At 35.8% G+C, this 13,772-nt stretch overlaps 1 protein-coding gene across 4 annotated transcripts in view; it reads right to left on the bottom strand.

Moving 5' to 3' along the window:
• Window positions 1-13,772, bottom strand: part of TMCC1 (transmembrane and coiled-coil domain family 1) — a 263,955-nt gene that overhangs the window by 148,030 nt on the left and 102,153 nt on the right. The gene's annotated exons all lie outside the window — the stretch shown is intronic.

Here is a 13,772-nt window from a genome sequence, read left to right as displayed (position 1 = left end):
GCTTCTCCCTCTCCCACTGGCCCTGCTTGTGTTCCCTCTCTAGCTGTGTCTCTCTCGAATAAATACATAAAATCTTTTTTAAAAAGAATAAAATATTTAAGAATAAGCCTAACCAAAAAGAAAGACCTGTACACTGGAAATTACAAAACACTGGAGAAGGAAATTTAAAAAGACACAGGTAAAAGGAAAGATATCTTATAGTTAAGGATTGGAAGACTTAATATTGTCAAGGTGTCCATACTACTCTAATCAAATTACAGACTCAACAAAGTCCCTACCAGTATCTCTGTGGTGTGGTTTTTTTGTTTTGTTTTGTTTTTGTTTTTGTTTTGCAGGAACAGAAAAATCTACCCTAAAATTCATATGGAATCTCAGAGGCTTCGGAATAGACAAAACAATTTTGAAAAAGAACATAGAGGACTCATATTTCCTGATTTCAAAGCATTTTACAGGGGTGCCTGGCTGGCTCAGTCAGGATAGCATGTGACTCTTGATCTCAGGGTTATGAGTTCAAGCCCCACACTGGATAGAGAGATTACTTAAAAATAAAATCTAAAAACAAAACAAAACAAAAAACCAAAACACTTTACAAAGCTGCAGTTATCAGAACAGCATTGGACTGGAATAAAGAAAAAGATCAGGGATGCCTGGGTTCCTCAGTTGGTTAAGTGTCTGTCTTTGGCTCAGTTCATGATCCCAGAGTCCTGGGATGGAGTCCCCCACCAGGTTCCCTGCTCAGTGGGAAGCCTGCTTCTCTCTCCACCTGCTGCTCCCCTGCTTGTGTGTGCACACACGCTCGCTCTCCCTCTCTGACAAATAATCTAAAAAAACACCAAAAAACAAAGACCAATAAGACAGAATAGAGAATACAGAAATAAACCTTCACGTATAGGGGCGCCTGGGTGGCTCAGTGGGTTAAGCCACTGCCTTCGGCTCAGGTCATGATCCCAGGTCCTGGGTTCGAGCCCCCGCATCGGGCTTTCTGCTCAGCAGGGAGCCTGCTTCCTCCTCTCTCTCTGCCTGCCTCTCTGCCTACTTGTGATTTCTCTCTGTCAAATAAATAAATAAAATCTTTAAAAAAAAAAAAAAAACCTTCACGTATATGTTCAAATGATTTTTTAACACAGGTGCTAAACCCACTCATTGGAATAAGGAACAGTCTCTTCAACAAATGGTGCTGGGAAAACTAGATGGTCACATGCAAAAGAATGAAATTGGAACTTCAGCTTATACCATATAAAAAATTTAACTCAAAGGAAACAAGAAGCAGAAAGAGACTAATATAACTTTATTAAACTTAAAAACTTTTGTGTAAAGCAAACACCAGAGCAAAAAGGAAATCTCCATAATGGGAGAAAATGTTTACGAATCATGTATTTAATAAGGAGTTAATATCCAGCATATGTAAGAACTCTTACAACTCAACAACAAAAAGCAACTCTTTAAAAAGTGGGCAAAGGATTTAAATATTTCTCCAAAGATAACATATAATGGTCAGTGGTCAGTAAACTATGAAAAGATCCTCAAAATCACTAATCATCAGAGAAATTCAAATCAAAACCACAATGAGGTTATCACCTCATACCCATGAGAAGGGTTACTATCAAAACAACAGAAGTAAGTGTTACTAAGTATGTGGAGAAATTGGAACCTTTGTGCATTGTTGACTGGATCATAAAATAGTAGAACTACACTATCAGTAAAATAATAGAATATGGTATGGCAGCTCCTCAAAATATTAAAAATAGAAATACCATATAATTCAGCAATCCTACTTCTGAGTATATACCCAGAAGAATTGAAAGCGGGGTCTTGAAGAGGTATTTGCACACCTGTGTTTATAGTGGCACAATTTACAATAGCTAAGAGGTGGAAGCAAACCAAATATCCATGAAAAGATAAATGAAAAATTAAAACTGTGGTTATAAATCAAAGGAATATTATTCAGCCTTTATAAAGATATCCTGTCACATGCTACAAAAAAGAGGAACCTTGAAGACTTCATGCTCAGCAATATAAGCCAGTCAGAAAAACACTAAAAATGCATGATTCTACTTTTATGAGATATCTAATCAAATTCAAAGAAACAGCAAGTAAAATAGTGGTTACCAGGAGCTGGAGAGAGGCAGTGAAGGGAGAGTTTTATAATGGATACAGAGTTTCAAATCTGCAAGGTGAAAAAGTTCTAGAGATCTGTTTGCCAACAATGTGAATATACTTAATATGTCTAAATTGTACACTTAAAGAAAGTTAAATTGTAAATTTTCTGTTTCTGGTTTGCCACAATTTTTTTAAAAAGGGGACACTAATTATATTTCTAAGTATGCGCCTTGATTCAGCACTTTTATTTCCTTAAACTCTTCTCTCCTTTTCTTGCATTTAGGGATGTAAATCAACCAACAGGTGTCTTTTTCCAGGAAAATGGGTTCTTCTCTAAATAATAAGACATTCTCTCCAGATAGAAATGAAGAGTTTTGACAATAACACATCACTGCAGAGCTTTAAATAGCCAGTACCAACAACAACAAAAAAAGGTTATTGCCAAGAATCCTTATAAATGAACGGACAACTACTCCCTTCTGGTTTGTTCTTTATAATACCTTATTACTTATTATCACATGATGTTAAAAAAAAATCTTCAAAAAGGAATCAGTTTCTTTAGTCTTCATTTACATTTTACTGCTCATAGCTGGCATTTTTAAAAGAACAATTACATTAAAAATAACTGCAACACTAAATGAAATAATTATAATTCTGAGGTTTTGTTCTCTCAAGTGGTACCCCACGCAATTATTTACAATGCCCAGAGCACGTTGAATATGACAGTACCACAGTCAGAGAGACAAAGGAACAACTCTTCCCTCACAGACTAAAGAAACATCTCTAGCAGTAAAAACTGAGAACACTGGTCCATAGAAAAGACCCAAAGACCACCCATATGAATGACTGGCAAACTAAGCAACAAAAGAAGGTTGTTTAGGATTATTCTTTCTATTGAGAGAACCATTTTAGCATTATGCAGTGTGATTCTTTATCTTTAGTATAAATACTTCTTGCCTTAATATCTAAGTTATCTGATATTAACATAGCTTAATCATCTTTCTTTTGGCTAGTATTTGCATGGAATTATCTTTTCCTGTCTTTAGTTCTGTCTTGCTATTTATTTTAAATTTATCTCATGAGTTCCTTAGTCTTTTATTCCTGCTTCTTTCCTATTAATCCACTAGTTTTAATATTCCATTTTATTTCTTCTATTTGTTATACATTTTTGTATTGGTCTTTTAATGGTTACCCAGAAAATAATAGTACACATTCCTAACTTGTTATAGTCTACCTTAACCACATTCCAAACAATATAAGACCTTAACAACAATATGACTCCATTAATTCTCCATCATTTTTGCTATAGTTATTTTATTTCTACAATGTTTTAAACCTCTCAACAGTCATATTATAATTTTAAAGTTCAACTATTAACTTAAAGAAATATATGCAAATTATATACAAAGTCAACAAAATTAACCAATACTATTCTAGCTATTGAATTTACTGAAATCCTCTACAGATAATACAGCATGGCAGCCAGGTCTTCAGGTAGTGTGTGTTAGTGTTCATATCCACAGGCCTTGTGTACCAAAATGGCACTCCACAGAATTTATAGCCTCTTGTTCCAGTAGTGTGGAATTTCAAAAACAGCTTTTCACCTGTCAGATAAGTGCTTGGCCGGTTAGTGAGAGGTGTGGGCAAAATAAATTTTTGGTTTTGATGGAATAAAAATTAATAAAAAATAGTTCTCTAAAACAAATGTTTCAAGATCCAATCTTCAAGTTTTCCAGATTAAAAGGACCCACAAGTATCCAGCCCAACAAATACCAAGAACACCTTGAACACCAAGAACATCTTTGTAAAACTTCGGGACAATAAAGAGAAAACTTTTGAAAATTCTAGAGAAAAAAAAACAAAAACAAAAACAGATGCTATCCAAAGGATCAAGAATTAGTATGGCATCAGATTTTTCAATAGCAATACTAGCAACCAGAAAATAAAGTCACAATGCTTTAAAAATTTTATGGGGAAATTATATCCAACATAAAATTCCACACCAAGTCAATGAAGTATTACAGTAAATGAAGTACTAGAGTAAAATAAAGGAATTTTGAAATGGGGCATAATTTTTCTTTTTCTTTTTTTTTTTTTGTAGAGAGAGAGAGGGTGTGCATGAGTGTGTGCAAGTGGGAGAGGAGAGAGGGGAAGACAGAGAATTTTAAGCAGGCTCCACACTCAGTACAGACCCCAACATGGGGCTTGATCTCATGACCCTAAGACCATGACCTGAGCCAAAGTCAAGTCAGACACTTAACTGACTGAGCCACCCAGGAACCCCAAAATGGGCATAATTTCTAAAAAATGATCTTCTATGCGTCCTTTTTTTAAAGGCTCTGGGAGAATGTGCTTCATGAAAAGAAAGGAATAAAGCAATAAAAAAGACAACATTTAATCAAAGAAACAGGGAATCCGTTATTTATTAACAGATGAAAGGACTCCCAGGACAAAAAGTGTGCAAAAGTCTTTTAAAGTAATCCATTCAAACTGGAGAAGTGAGGGCATCAAGAAGATGAAACTGAGAATACACAATGTTTCAAAGTATTCAGAATATCTGTAGCTCTTTCAGAACTTGGAAATGACCCAATTATAGCTAGAAAGAATAATCAAAATTGAAGCAATTAACTCCAAAGACAACAAAAAACTATATAAAAAGGAAAATGTAATCATATTGTACTTAAAAGGTTCAAGCTGTTGGAACACAGCAAAATTTGACATCCACAATGTGTCTCTTTGGCATGTGGATGATTCTAGGCTGATTATTTTTTAGAATCAGAGGTCACAAAGAAACTTTGGCCTTTCCCCCAAAATGCCTAAAAGAACTGAGATAGAGAACCTGCTCCAGGAAGGGAGGTATCACCACAAGTAACTACAGTATAACCTGAACTTGGTGTGGTAGACAGGGAGGGACTTAGCAAAGTCTGTTTGTTACACTTCCTCTCTATGCCCCACTGGATCTGTATGATCCAGCATACGTTTGTTTAGCAATTACTCTTTTTCATCTTCCTATGAATTGTCTTCCTTTCCTTTGAAGTCCCAGACCACTACCCACTTCTCCTTAGTTCTGGATGGTATGTAAGCCTCAACTGCTTGCCTTCCTATGGGCCTCATATTCTTATGGAGCCACCTTACTTAAATAATCAAGTATGATTTTCTCCTGTTAATCTGTCTTATGTCAATTTAATTCTTAGACCGGCCAAAAGAAAACTCAAAGGACAGAGGAAAATTTTCCATTCCCCAACAACGTAAAAATATTTACACTGGTATATGTAAAAGTTTATCAAAATTTAACTAAAATTTTAATAAGATATGGGCAGGATAGATAAGAGAACTTAATCACCATCTTTATGATAGAAAATCAAAGATACTATCTACAACAGAAACAAATAGCACAAGCATGTTATTTAGAAAACATTTAAATAAATTCCAATATAAAAAGTTAAAAGTTTAAAAATGGCTGCCTGATAAAGGAAATAGAATATAGAGTTCTGATTGTTAGAACTCTGTAGTGGCTTCTTCTTCTTCTTCTTTTTTTTTTAATGTTTTAATGAAAAATATAAAGCTTAAAATAAATTTTCCTTGGGTTAGACATAGTGAAAAAAAATTTGGAAGAGCTCTAAGAATCTGAAAAATGGTAGTGTATGAGTCTTACGGAAACTCCACAAAAAATTTAAGCAAATTCATAAGCAAGTAGTTTTGTTTTATACTTCTAATTGTGTTAAAAAGCAAAGAGATGACTTTTAAATTCTTGGTTTCAACAAATCTCTGAAAGACTAAAAACAAACTTATATATCTGAAATAATATTAATTTCTTAACTTAATTTGTTCCTATAGCTTATTGTTGGTCTAAGATCACAATTCAGTCTTCCTTTGTCAAAATGCTTTTCAGAGTTTCCAGCTGTGATTTTAAAAAAAAACAGTACTAGAACAATATAGAATTGTGAAGCTACAAACAACAAATGGTAAGAAATAAATGCTAAAAGGAAGAAAAAAAATCCAAGGGTCCTTGGAGAAGAGAGAAAGTCTCTATAGAAAAATACAGATTTAAAACATTCAATCACACACAAAAAAGAATGACTTTGACATTTTCACCTTGAGCACATGATATGCAATAAATATACAATTTGCAATAAATATTTTTAGTCTCCTATCTACAGTTATTGGCTCATAGCTCCCCAAACTCTTGGAATTTCTAAGCATTAAGAGCAAAGGGAGCATCTTTTGTTACAGTATTTGGTCTTTTGTCCTTAGATCCCGAAATACCTTCGAAGCATAACAGGGACATATTATTCAAAACAAGCTCCCATTCAAGCACACCTGATTTTGTTTATGAGGTGACTTGTGGAAAGCCCCTAGTTAACCATAGGATGGGAGATGGTTGCCAAGGGAACCAACCATATAATTAGAGTTGGAACTTTCAGTCCTACATCCCCTCGCCTCCAAGGAGTAGAGAGGGACTGAAGATTGTGATCAATCACCACAGGCCAATGATATAATCAATCATGTCTATGCAATGAAGTTCCCACAAAAATCCCTTCACTATGTGGTTCTGAGAACTTCCAGGATGGTGAATACATGGAGATTCTGGGAAGGAGACACACTTAGAGGGCATGGAAACTCTGCCCCTCTTCCCACAGACCTTGCCCTTTGTCTCTCTTGGCCCTTCTGGAGTTATATCCTTTTATAATAAACCTGTAATCTAGTAAGTAAAATGTTTTCCTGAGTTCTATAGGCCACTCTAGCAATTAATAGAGTCCAAGGAGTAAGTGGTAGGATCATCTGATCTATAGCCAGCTGGTCAAAAACACAGGCAAAAATCTGGATTTGTCAATGGCAGTTGAAAGGGAAGGGGAGGGGAGGCCGTCTTGCAAGTCTGCCCTTAATCTGTGGGATCTGAAGCTATCCTCAGATAAGGTCAGAATTGCATCAAATTGTGGGACACACAGCTGGTACTGCAAAGAAGTGCTTGGTGTTGGGGTGGGGGTGGGAGGTACCACACATCTGGTGAGCAGAAGTAAAGCGCAGTGTGTGCTGTAGTAAAGGAGGGACATAGAGGAATGTTTTTTCCGTATATAAACATCAATTCCTCTTGCAAAGATTTGGTTTTTTGCCAGTTTCAACCGCAGCTCATCCTTTTTTACCTAGTGTTTAGGTAAATCTCACTAAAAGAGGAAAAAAATAACTACTCAATAAACATAGTCTATATGTGACAAAGGGTAACCACTATAAATAAGAAAATTTTTTATTTAATTGATTTAGTAAAAACACTAGAGCTACAAATCCTTGTAACAATGAAAACAAGATACAAAAGTCAAGCTTGTCTTGGATTTCTGTGCCAATCCATAAATCTCTGTACCCAAATGCAACAAAAGATAAGGACATAGAACTAGGAGCAAAAAACAAGGGATATACATCCCAAACCAGTATGTAGACCCAAGGCAGTTAATTTATACTATGGCCTAAGTCTCCTGAGCTGTAATCAGATCATAAAATCTTTTTTTCCATTCTCACAAAGTTCAATTTCTGACAACAGAAAACAGCCTGAATTCCATCTTTTTGCCAAGAAACTTAAGCAAGATCACCTTATACTTCAAAGCCCTCTGGGGGAACATTTCTAAGAATAAATTAACCTCACAAGTATTTATCTGCTTAAACTTAATTTGATTCTATGGTGCAACTCATCACAAATTTTGTAAAGGCACTGTGTGACACCCAAGGTATTTGGAAAATGGAAAGAAGCTTATCAGAGAAGTGGTTCCAATCATAAACATCAGTTTCAATAACAAAATGGGTAGATTGTTTTCTTCAGCTGGTTTTGCATCTTTGTATCAGACAACAGTTAAGCAAAAGAAAACAGGGACACTGTTCTTTAACCCTGAAGAATGTATAGTTGTATCCTAAACAATCTACAATCATTGAAAATGAGCTCAGTGTTGTTGGAAAGCCTCTGGTGAGCTGAAGACAGAAAACAATGTTTTCTATAATGATATTCTACTCCTACACTATGACGGGGTGATTATTTAGATGTGTATCTGCATAGCTGCTTAACATATGAGACTTTTATTAATAAGCCAAGCATATGCTCCCTAGAACTGTTACTATGTTCTATAACCTTCAATTTCACTAATGTTCTAGAAAACACTTCCCACAGAACATCCATATAGAGTAGGTTATATGGATCTTCAGTTCCTGTGATGTACTACTCCATTATTAAGATTCCTATAGAGAAATGCTCAGAAGTAAACAGATCAGAATTAGGACATTCTTACTTTTATGGCCATTCATTCTGTGATTTTTATATTTTAAAAACAAAAGTGCTACTGAGAGGGAAATCTCAACAAATGCAGGATTAGCCATTTAAAAAAAATCTTAAGTTCTGGTGATTCCAGCATCTGACATTCTTAGACTCACTGGAGCAGAAGGACTTCTGCCTCTTTGTGAACAATCAGAGAGAACAGGGTATTTCATAAACCAGGAAAGAAGAAAACCACCACCACAACAGAGAAACCTAAGTAGGTACTCTATAGCACAATACTCAAATCATGCATAATGAAAAAGTTATTAAGTTTACTGCTGGCTTATATCTGCTACCTGGATTTCACAAAACCATTCCCTCACCAAAAAGAAAAAAGAAAAAGGAAGAGGGGTACTGGATTTCACAAAACTATCCTCTCATCAAAAAGAAAAAAGAAAAAGTGAGGGGTGATATGGATACTAAAGTTTTTGTTTTTATGGTGAAACAATTTTGAGCTTAAAAAGGTGAAGCTATTCAATTGTACTGCAGAACAAATGATATTTTTTTGAAGATTTATTTATTTATTTATTTATTTGACAGAGAGAGAGAGAGAGAGAGAGAGAGAAATATCACAAGTAGGCAGAGAGGCAAGCGAGGGGTGGGGGAAGCAGGATCCCCTCGGAGCAGAGAGCCAGTGGGGCTCGACCCCAGGACCCTGAGATCACGAGCCAAGCCAAAGGCGAAGGCTCAACCCACCGAGCCACCCAGGTGCCCCAGAACAAATTATTTTTAATGAAACAGTACTTATATCTTTTAGAGGGAATTTATTTACTAAGTCATCTAAGATACTATACACTTTAAAATAATTGTTCACTCTAAACTTGCCTTCATGTTCTCTTTCTCCCTACTTCTCTTTTATCTGGTATAAAGAAACAGAGTAAAAGTTTGTTGATAAAGTTTATTGCTGGAATGCCTTACTTACATATTTATTCTCCCATATAGTCAAGCTATAGGCTTACAAGAGGCCTTAAAACTTTTTCCTATGTGGAGACAGCTTGAGAATCAGAAATCATCAAATTTCTAAAGAAGACAGCAGGAGAAATTCTGAGCAGAAGTCTGGATGTAGAAGTTGAACAATTTCCTAATGTAATCCTATTTCAGATCTTCATTCACAGGCTAACTTTCCTACAGTGTTTTTTTTTTTTTAATCAGCTTTATTTATTATTTTTTTTAAGATTTTATTTATTTATTTGACAGACAGAGATCACAAGTAGGCAGAGAGGCAGGCAGAGAGAGAGAGAGGGAAGCAGGTTCCCTGCTGAGCAGAGAGCCCGATGCGGGACTCGATCCCAGGACCCTGAGATCATGACCTGAGCTGAAGGCAGTGGCTTAACCCACTGAGCCACCCAGGCGCCCTACAGTGTTTTAAATTTAAAAGCTCCACCTATGAATTCCTATCTACAGTCACAGAATTTAGGAGTATCAAAGGCTGTTTAGTCCAGCTGGGCTCTAAACTGGAATCACGGATACTTCCTACAACATGCACGATATGTGGTTCTGCAGCTTTTGCCTGATCTTCCCAAGACAGCCTACCTCAAAATTGGACAGTTCCATTGTAAGATCTGGTCTTATATTGTGGTTAGCATCACATTCCTAAGGTAAACATAAGTGATTTTCATATTATCCAAAAATTCTTTAGAGGAAAGTTATTCTAATTTTTAATCTTGATCTAAATATAGGATACATACACCGCAGTATGTATGCAAGATAATCCAACAGACTGTAATAAGAAAACATTATAACTTCCATTTATATTACTATCTCATCCTTTTTTTATGTTATATGATGCATGTAATTTATAGAAACAATTATACGTGCAAGATTTATAACATAAAAATATCAGAGATACATTAAAGGTGTGGGTAAGCAAAATAATTTGGAAGCCAACTACTCTAGACAGTTAATGTCCTTCCTTTTATTATTATTTCTTAATATTAGGTCATAGGGAACCTACCTATATGATTATGGATCCAAGGTAGATATTAAATACTCATCAACACTGTATCATGAACCATATATAAAGAAATATTCAGCATGAGAAATTAATGGCACCCAAATAAGCTTTCAAAATAACAAAATAATAAACATTCTTTTTTTAAGATCTTATTTATTTGACAGACAGATCACAAGTAGGCAGAGAGAGAGAGGAGGAAGCAGGCTCCCCGCTGAGTGGAGAGCCCGATGCGCGGCTCCATCCCAGGACCCTGGGATCACAACCTGAGCCGAAGGCAGAGGCTTAACCCACTGAGCCACCTAGGCATCCCATAAACAGACTTTCTTGGCAAAAGAGTACAGAGCAATGGATTATTCAGCTCTCCAACAAGTCTACTGTGCTCATGACAACTGTGTGGACACATACACACACAGAGAGAAAAATGAACCTATAAGGATATCTTTCATTATCTTTCCAAACTAAATTGAAAAGTTAAACCTAATTTGACTAAATTAACCTACATTTATTTTTTTCTAAGATTTTATTTATTATTTATTTGACAGAGATCACAAGCAGGCAGGCAGAGAGAGAGAGAAGCAGGCTCCCTGCCCAGCAGAGAGCCTGATGCGGGGCTCGATCCCAGGACCCTGAGATCATGACCTGAGCTGAAGGCAGAGGCTTAACCCACTGAGCCACCCAGGTGCCCCAAAATTTACCTACATTTAAAGGCCTAAACAGGATTCCTCAGAATACTAATATTAGAAGTGATTCCAAGAAGATACTGAGGTCCATTTTAATTAATGTTTAATTTATATTGTTGTCCTTGAAATTAGCTTTTCAGTTATAATGCTATTTAGAGCATACTACCAAAATGCTTCAATAGAGTCAGATATAGGAAATGCTTTAAGTTATAAAAGAAAATGTTCATGTTACAAGTAAATTTTAAAAGCAAGGCAAGGGAATGAAGACTGAATCTCTGGAAAGCTGCTGTATCTAGGGTCCTTTAAAAGGCAAGCACATTTACATTAAATTAGGTTTTCAAGGTACCTCTTATTTAAAACCAAAACAACCTTCCTAAACAAAGTAAAAATCCCATTATTTACTAAACATAAGAGTTTGCAAAGTTCAGAATTTAGGCCAACATTCATGAAGAGTTAGCTTCATAACCTGGCTGGTAATTAAAAATAAGACTTTGGGATTGTATGAAGAGGTATATATATCCCTATGTTCACTGAAGCATTATCTACAATAGGCAAGATTCATAAGCAACCTGTGTTCATGGATAGATGAATGGATAAAGAAGATGTGGTATATACCACATACAAAACAGAATATCTGCCACAAAATAGAATGGAATCTTACCATTTGCACCAACCTGAATAGAACCAGTGGGTATTATGCTAAATGAAATAAGTCAGACAGAGAAAGACAAATACCATATGATTTCACTTATATATAGAATCTAAAAAACAAAATACACAAAACAGAAAACTGACTCACTGATACAGGAAACAAACTGCTGGTTACCACAGGGGGAAGGGTAAGGGGGGCAGGTAAAATAGATGAAGGGGATTAAGAAGTACGAACTTTAAGGACTGAGCCTAGGTGGCTCAGTCCTTAAGCGTCTGCCTTCAGCTCGGGTCATGATCCCAGGGTCCAGGTATTGAGCACGCATCGGGCTCCCTGCTTGGTGGGAGGCCTGCTTCTCCCTCTCCCAGTCCCCTTGCCTGTGTTCCTGTTCTCGCTGTCTCTCTCTCTGTGTCAAATAAATAAATAAATAAAATCTTCTTTAAAAAAAGGTACAAACTTACAGTTATAAATAAGTCATGGGGACATAATGTACAGCATACGGAATATAGCCAATAATATTGTAATGACTCTGTATGATGACAGATGGTAACTAGACTTATCATAGGGATCATTTCATAATGTAAGAAAATATCAAATCACTATAATGTGCATCTGAAACTAATAGGATTTTGTATGTCAATTATACTTCAATAAAAACAAAAAAACTAGTTCCATAACCTGGTTGGTAATTAAAAATAAGACTTTGGGATTACATTAGTATTAACCAAGAAAATTATGTTTAAAATATACTGCAGGCAGTAAGAATCACTAGTATAATATACAGAAGAATTAGTGTTTTATTTCATCAAACGTTACTCTCAGCAATACCAGAAGGTATCAGCAGAGGGCCTCTAGAAATCATGGTACTAAATCTTCCTACTAACATCCTTCCCAAGTAAACCAGGAAATGAATTAATTCCCTGCTACTGATATTTGCTAAAATGATTTATGTTCAAATTAATTGCCAACATCTGATTAAGATTCTAGCTCAGAAATCAAATATGAGGGGCGCCTGGGTGGCTCAGTGGTTAAAGCCTCTGCCTTCTCAGGGTCCTGGGATCGAGCCCCGCATCGGCTATCTGCACAGCAGGGAGCCTGCCTCCTCCTCCTCTCTCTCTCTGCCTGCCTCTCTGCCTACTTGTGATCTGTCTGTCAAATAAATTAAAAAAAAAAATCTTAAAAAAAAAATCAAATACGAGAATTACTCTCCAACTAAAAAATTTCACATCCAAACCAGGAAAGCAATATTCAAATGTCAAATACTGCTTTCCAGATTACAACTTGCACTGTAAGATCAAATTTTTCTAACAGCCTCCATGAAAGTGCCAATACTATTTTTAAAAAATCTCTGTAAAGTATAAGATCATGACATCACAAATGACAGGTAAGCAACATTTATTATCTTACCCTCCCCTAAGAGAAACTAAACGGCTAACAAGAATTTCTTCCTCTTTGTCCCCTACAGACCTAGACCATTCCCCTGTCATCACATCTGATTTCCTGAGAGATACTTTAGTGCAATCCCAGAGACGACTTCTTTTGCAGTAGGCTGAAATTTCTATTATTCTGAGCTGGGAATTACTGTTTTGTTTTGTTTTTAAGACAAAACTTCTTTGGATTTCAAGTATCACCAAACAGACATTAAAGAAGACAATGTTAGGGTGCCTGGGGTAGCTCAGTTGGTTAAGTATCCGACTCTTGATCTCAGCTCAGGTCTTGATTTCAGGGTCGTGAGTTCAAGCCCCATTTTGGGGTCCATGCAGGGCATGGAGCCTACTTTGAAAAAACAAAACAAAAATAAAAAGAATTGAACAATGACTTAAAAACAGAAATTCCTGAAGATCTAAGTATAAAAATGACTAGATTCTTAAACATCCCACAAAACTCTTGATTATTCTCATTTGATCATGTCCATACATTAAATAACACTGCAAATATAAAGTAAGAAAAAATAGGTTGCAAGTGTAGGAAATATTAAGTGACATTCCCCACCTTTAACACTACATTAAAAGATATAATTTCAAAGCATCTCACTCTTAAAAGCAAATATTTTAGAAGTTCTTCAGAAAAGTCTTTTCTAACATTCCCAAA

This window comes from Lutra lutra, chromosome 1 (genome assembly GCF_902655055.1).
Source record: "Lutra lutra chromosome 1, mLutLut1.2, whole genome shotgun sequence".
NCBI classification, from domain to species: domain Eukaryota; kingdom Metazoa; phylum Chordata; class Mammalia; order Carnivora; family Mustelidae; genus Lutra; species Lutra lutra.
This window is presented reverse-complemented; position numbering and strand designations above follow the sequence as displayed.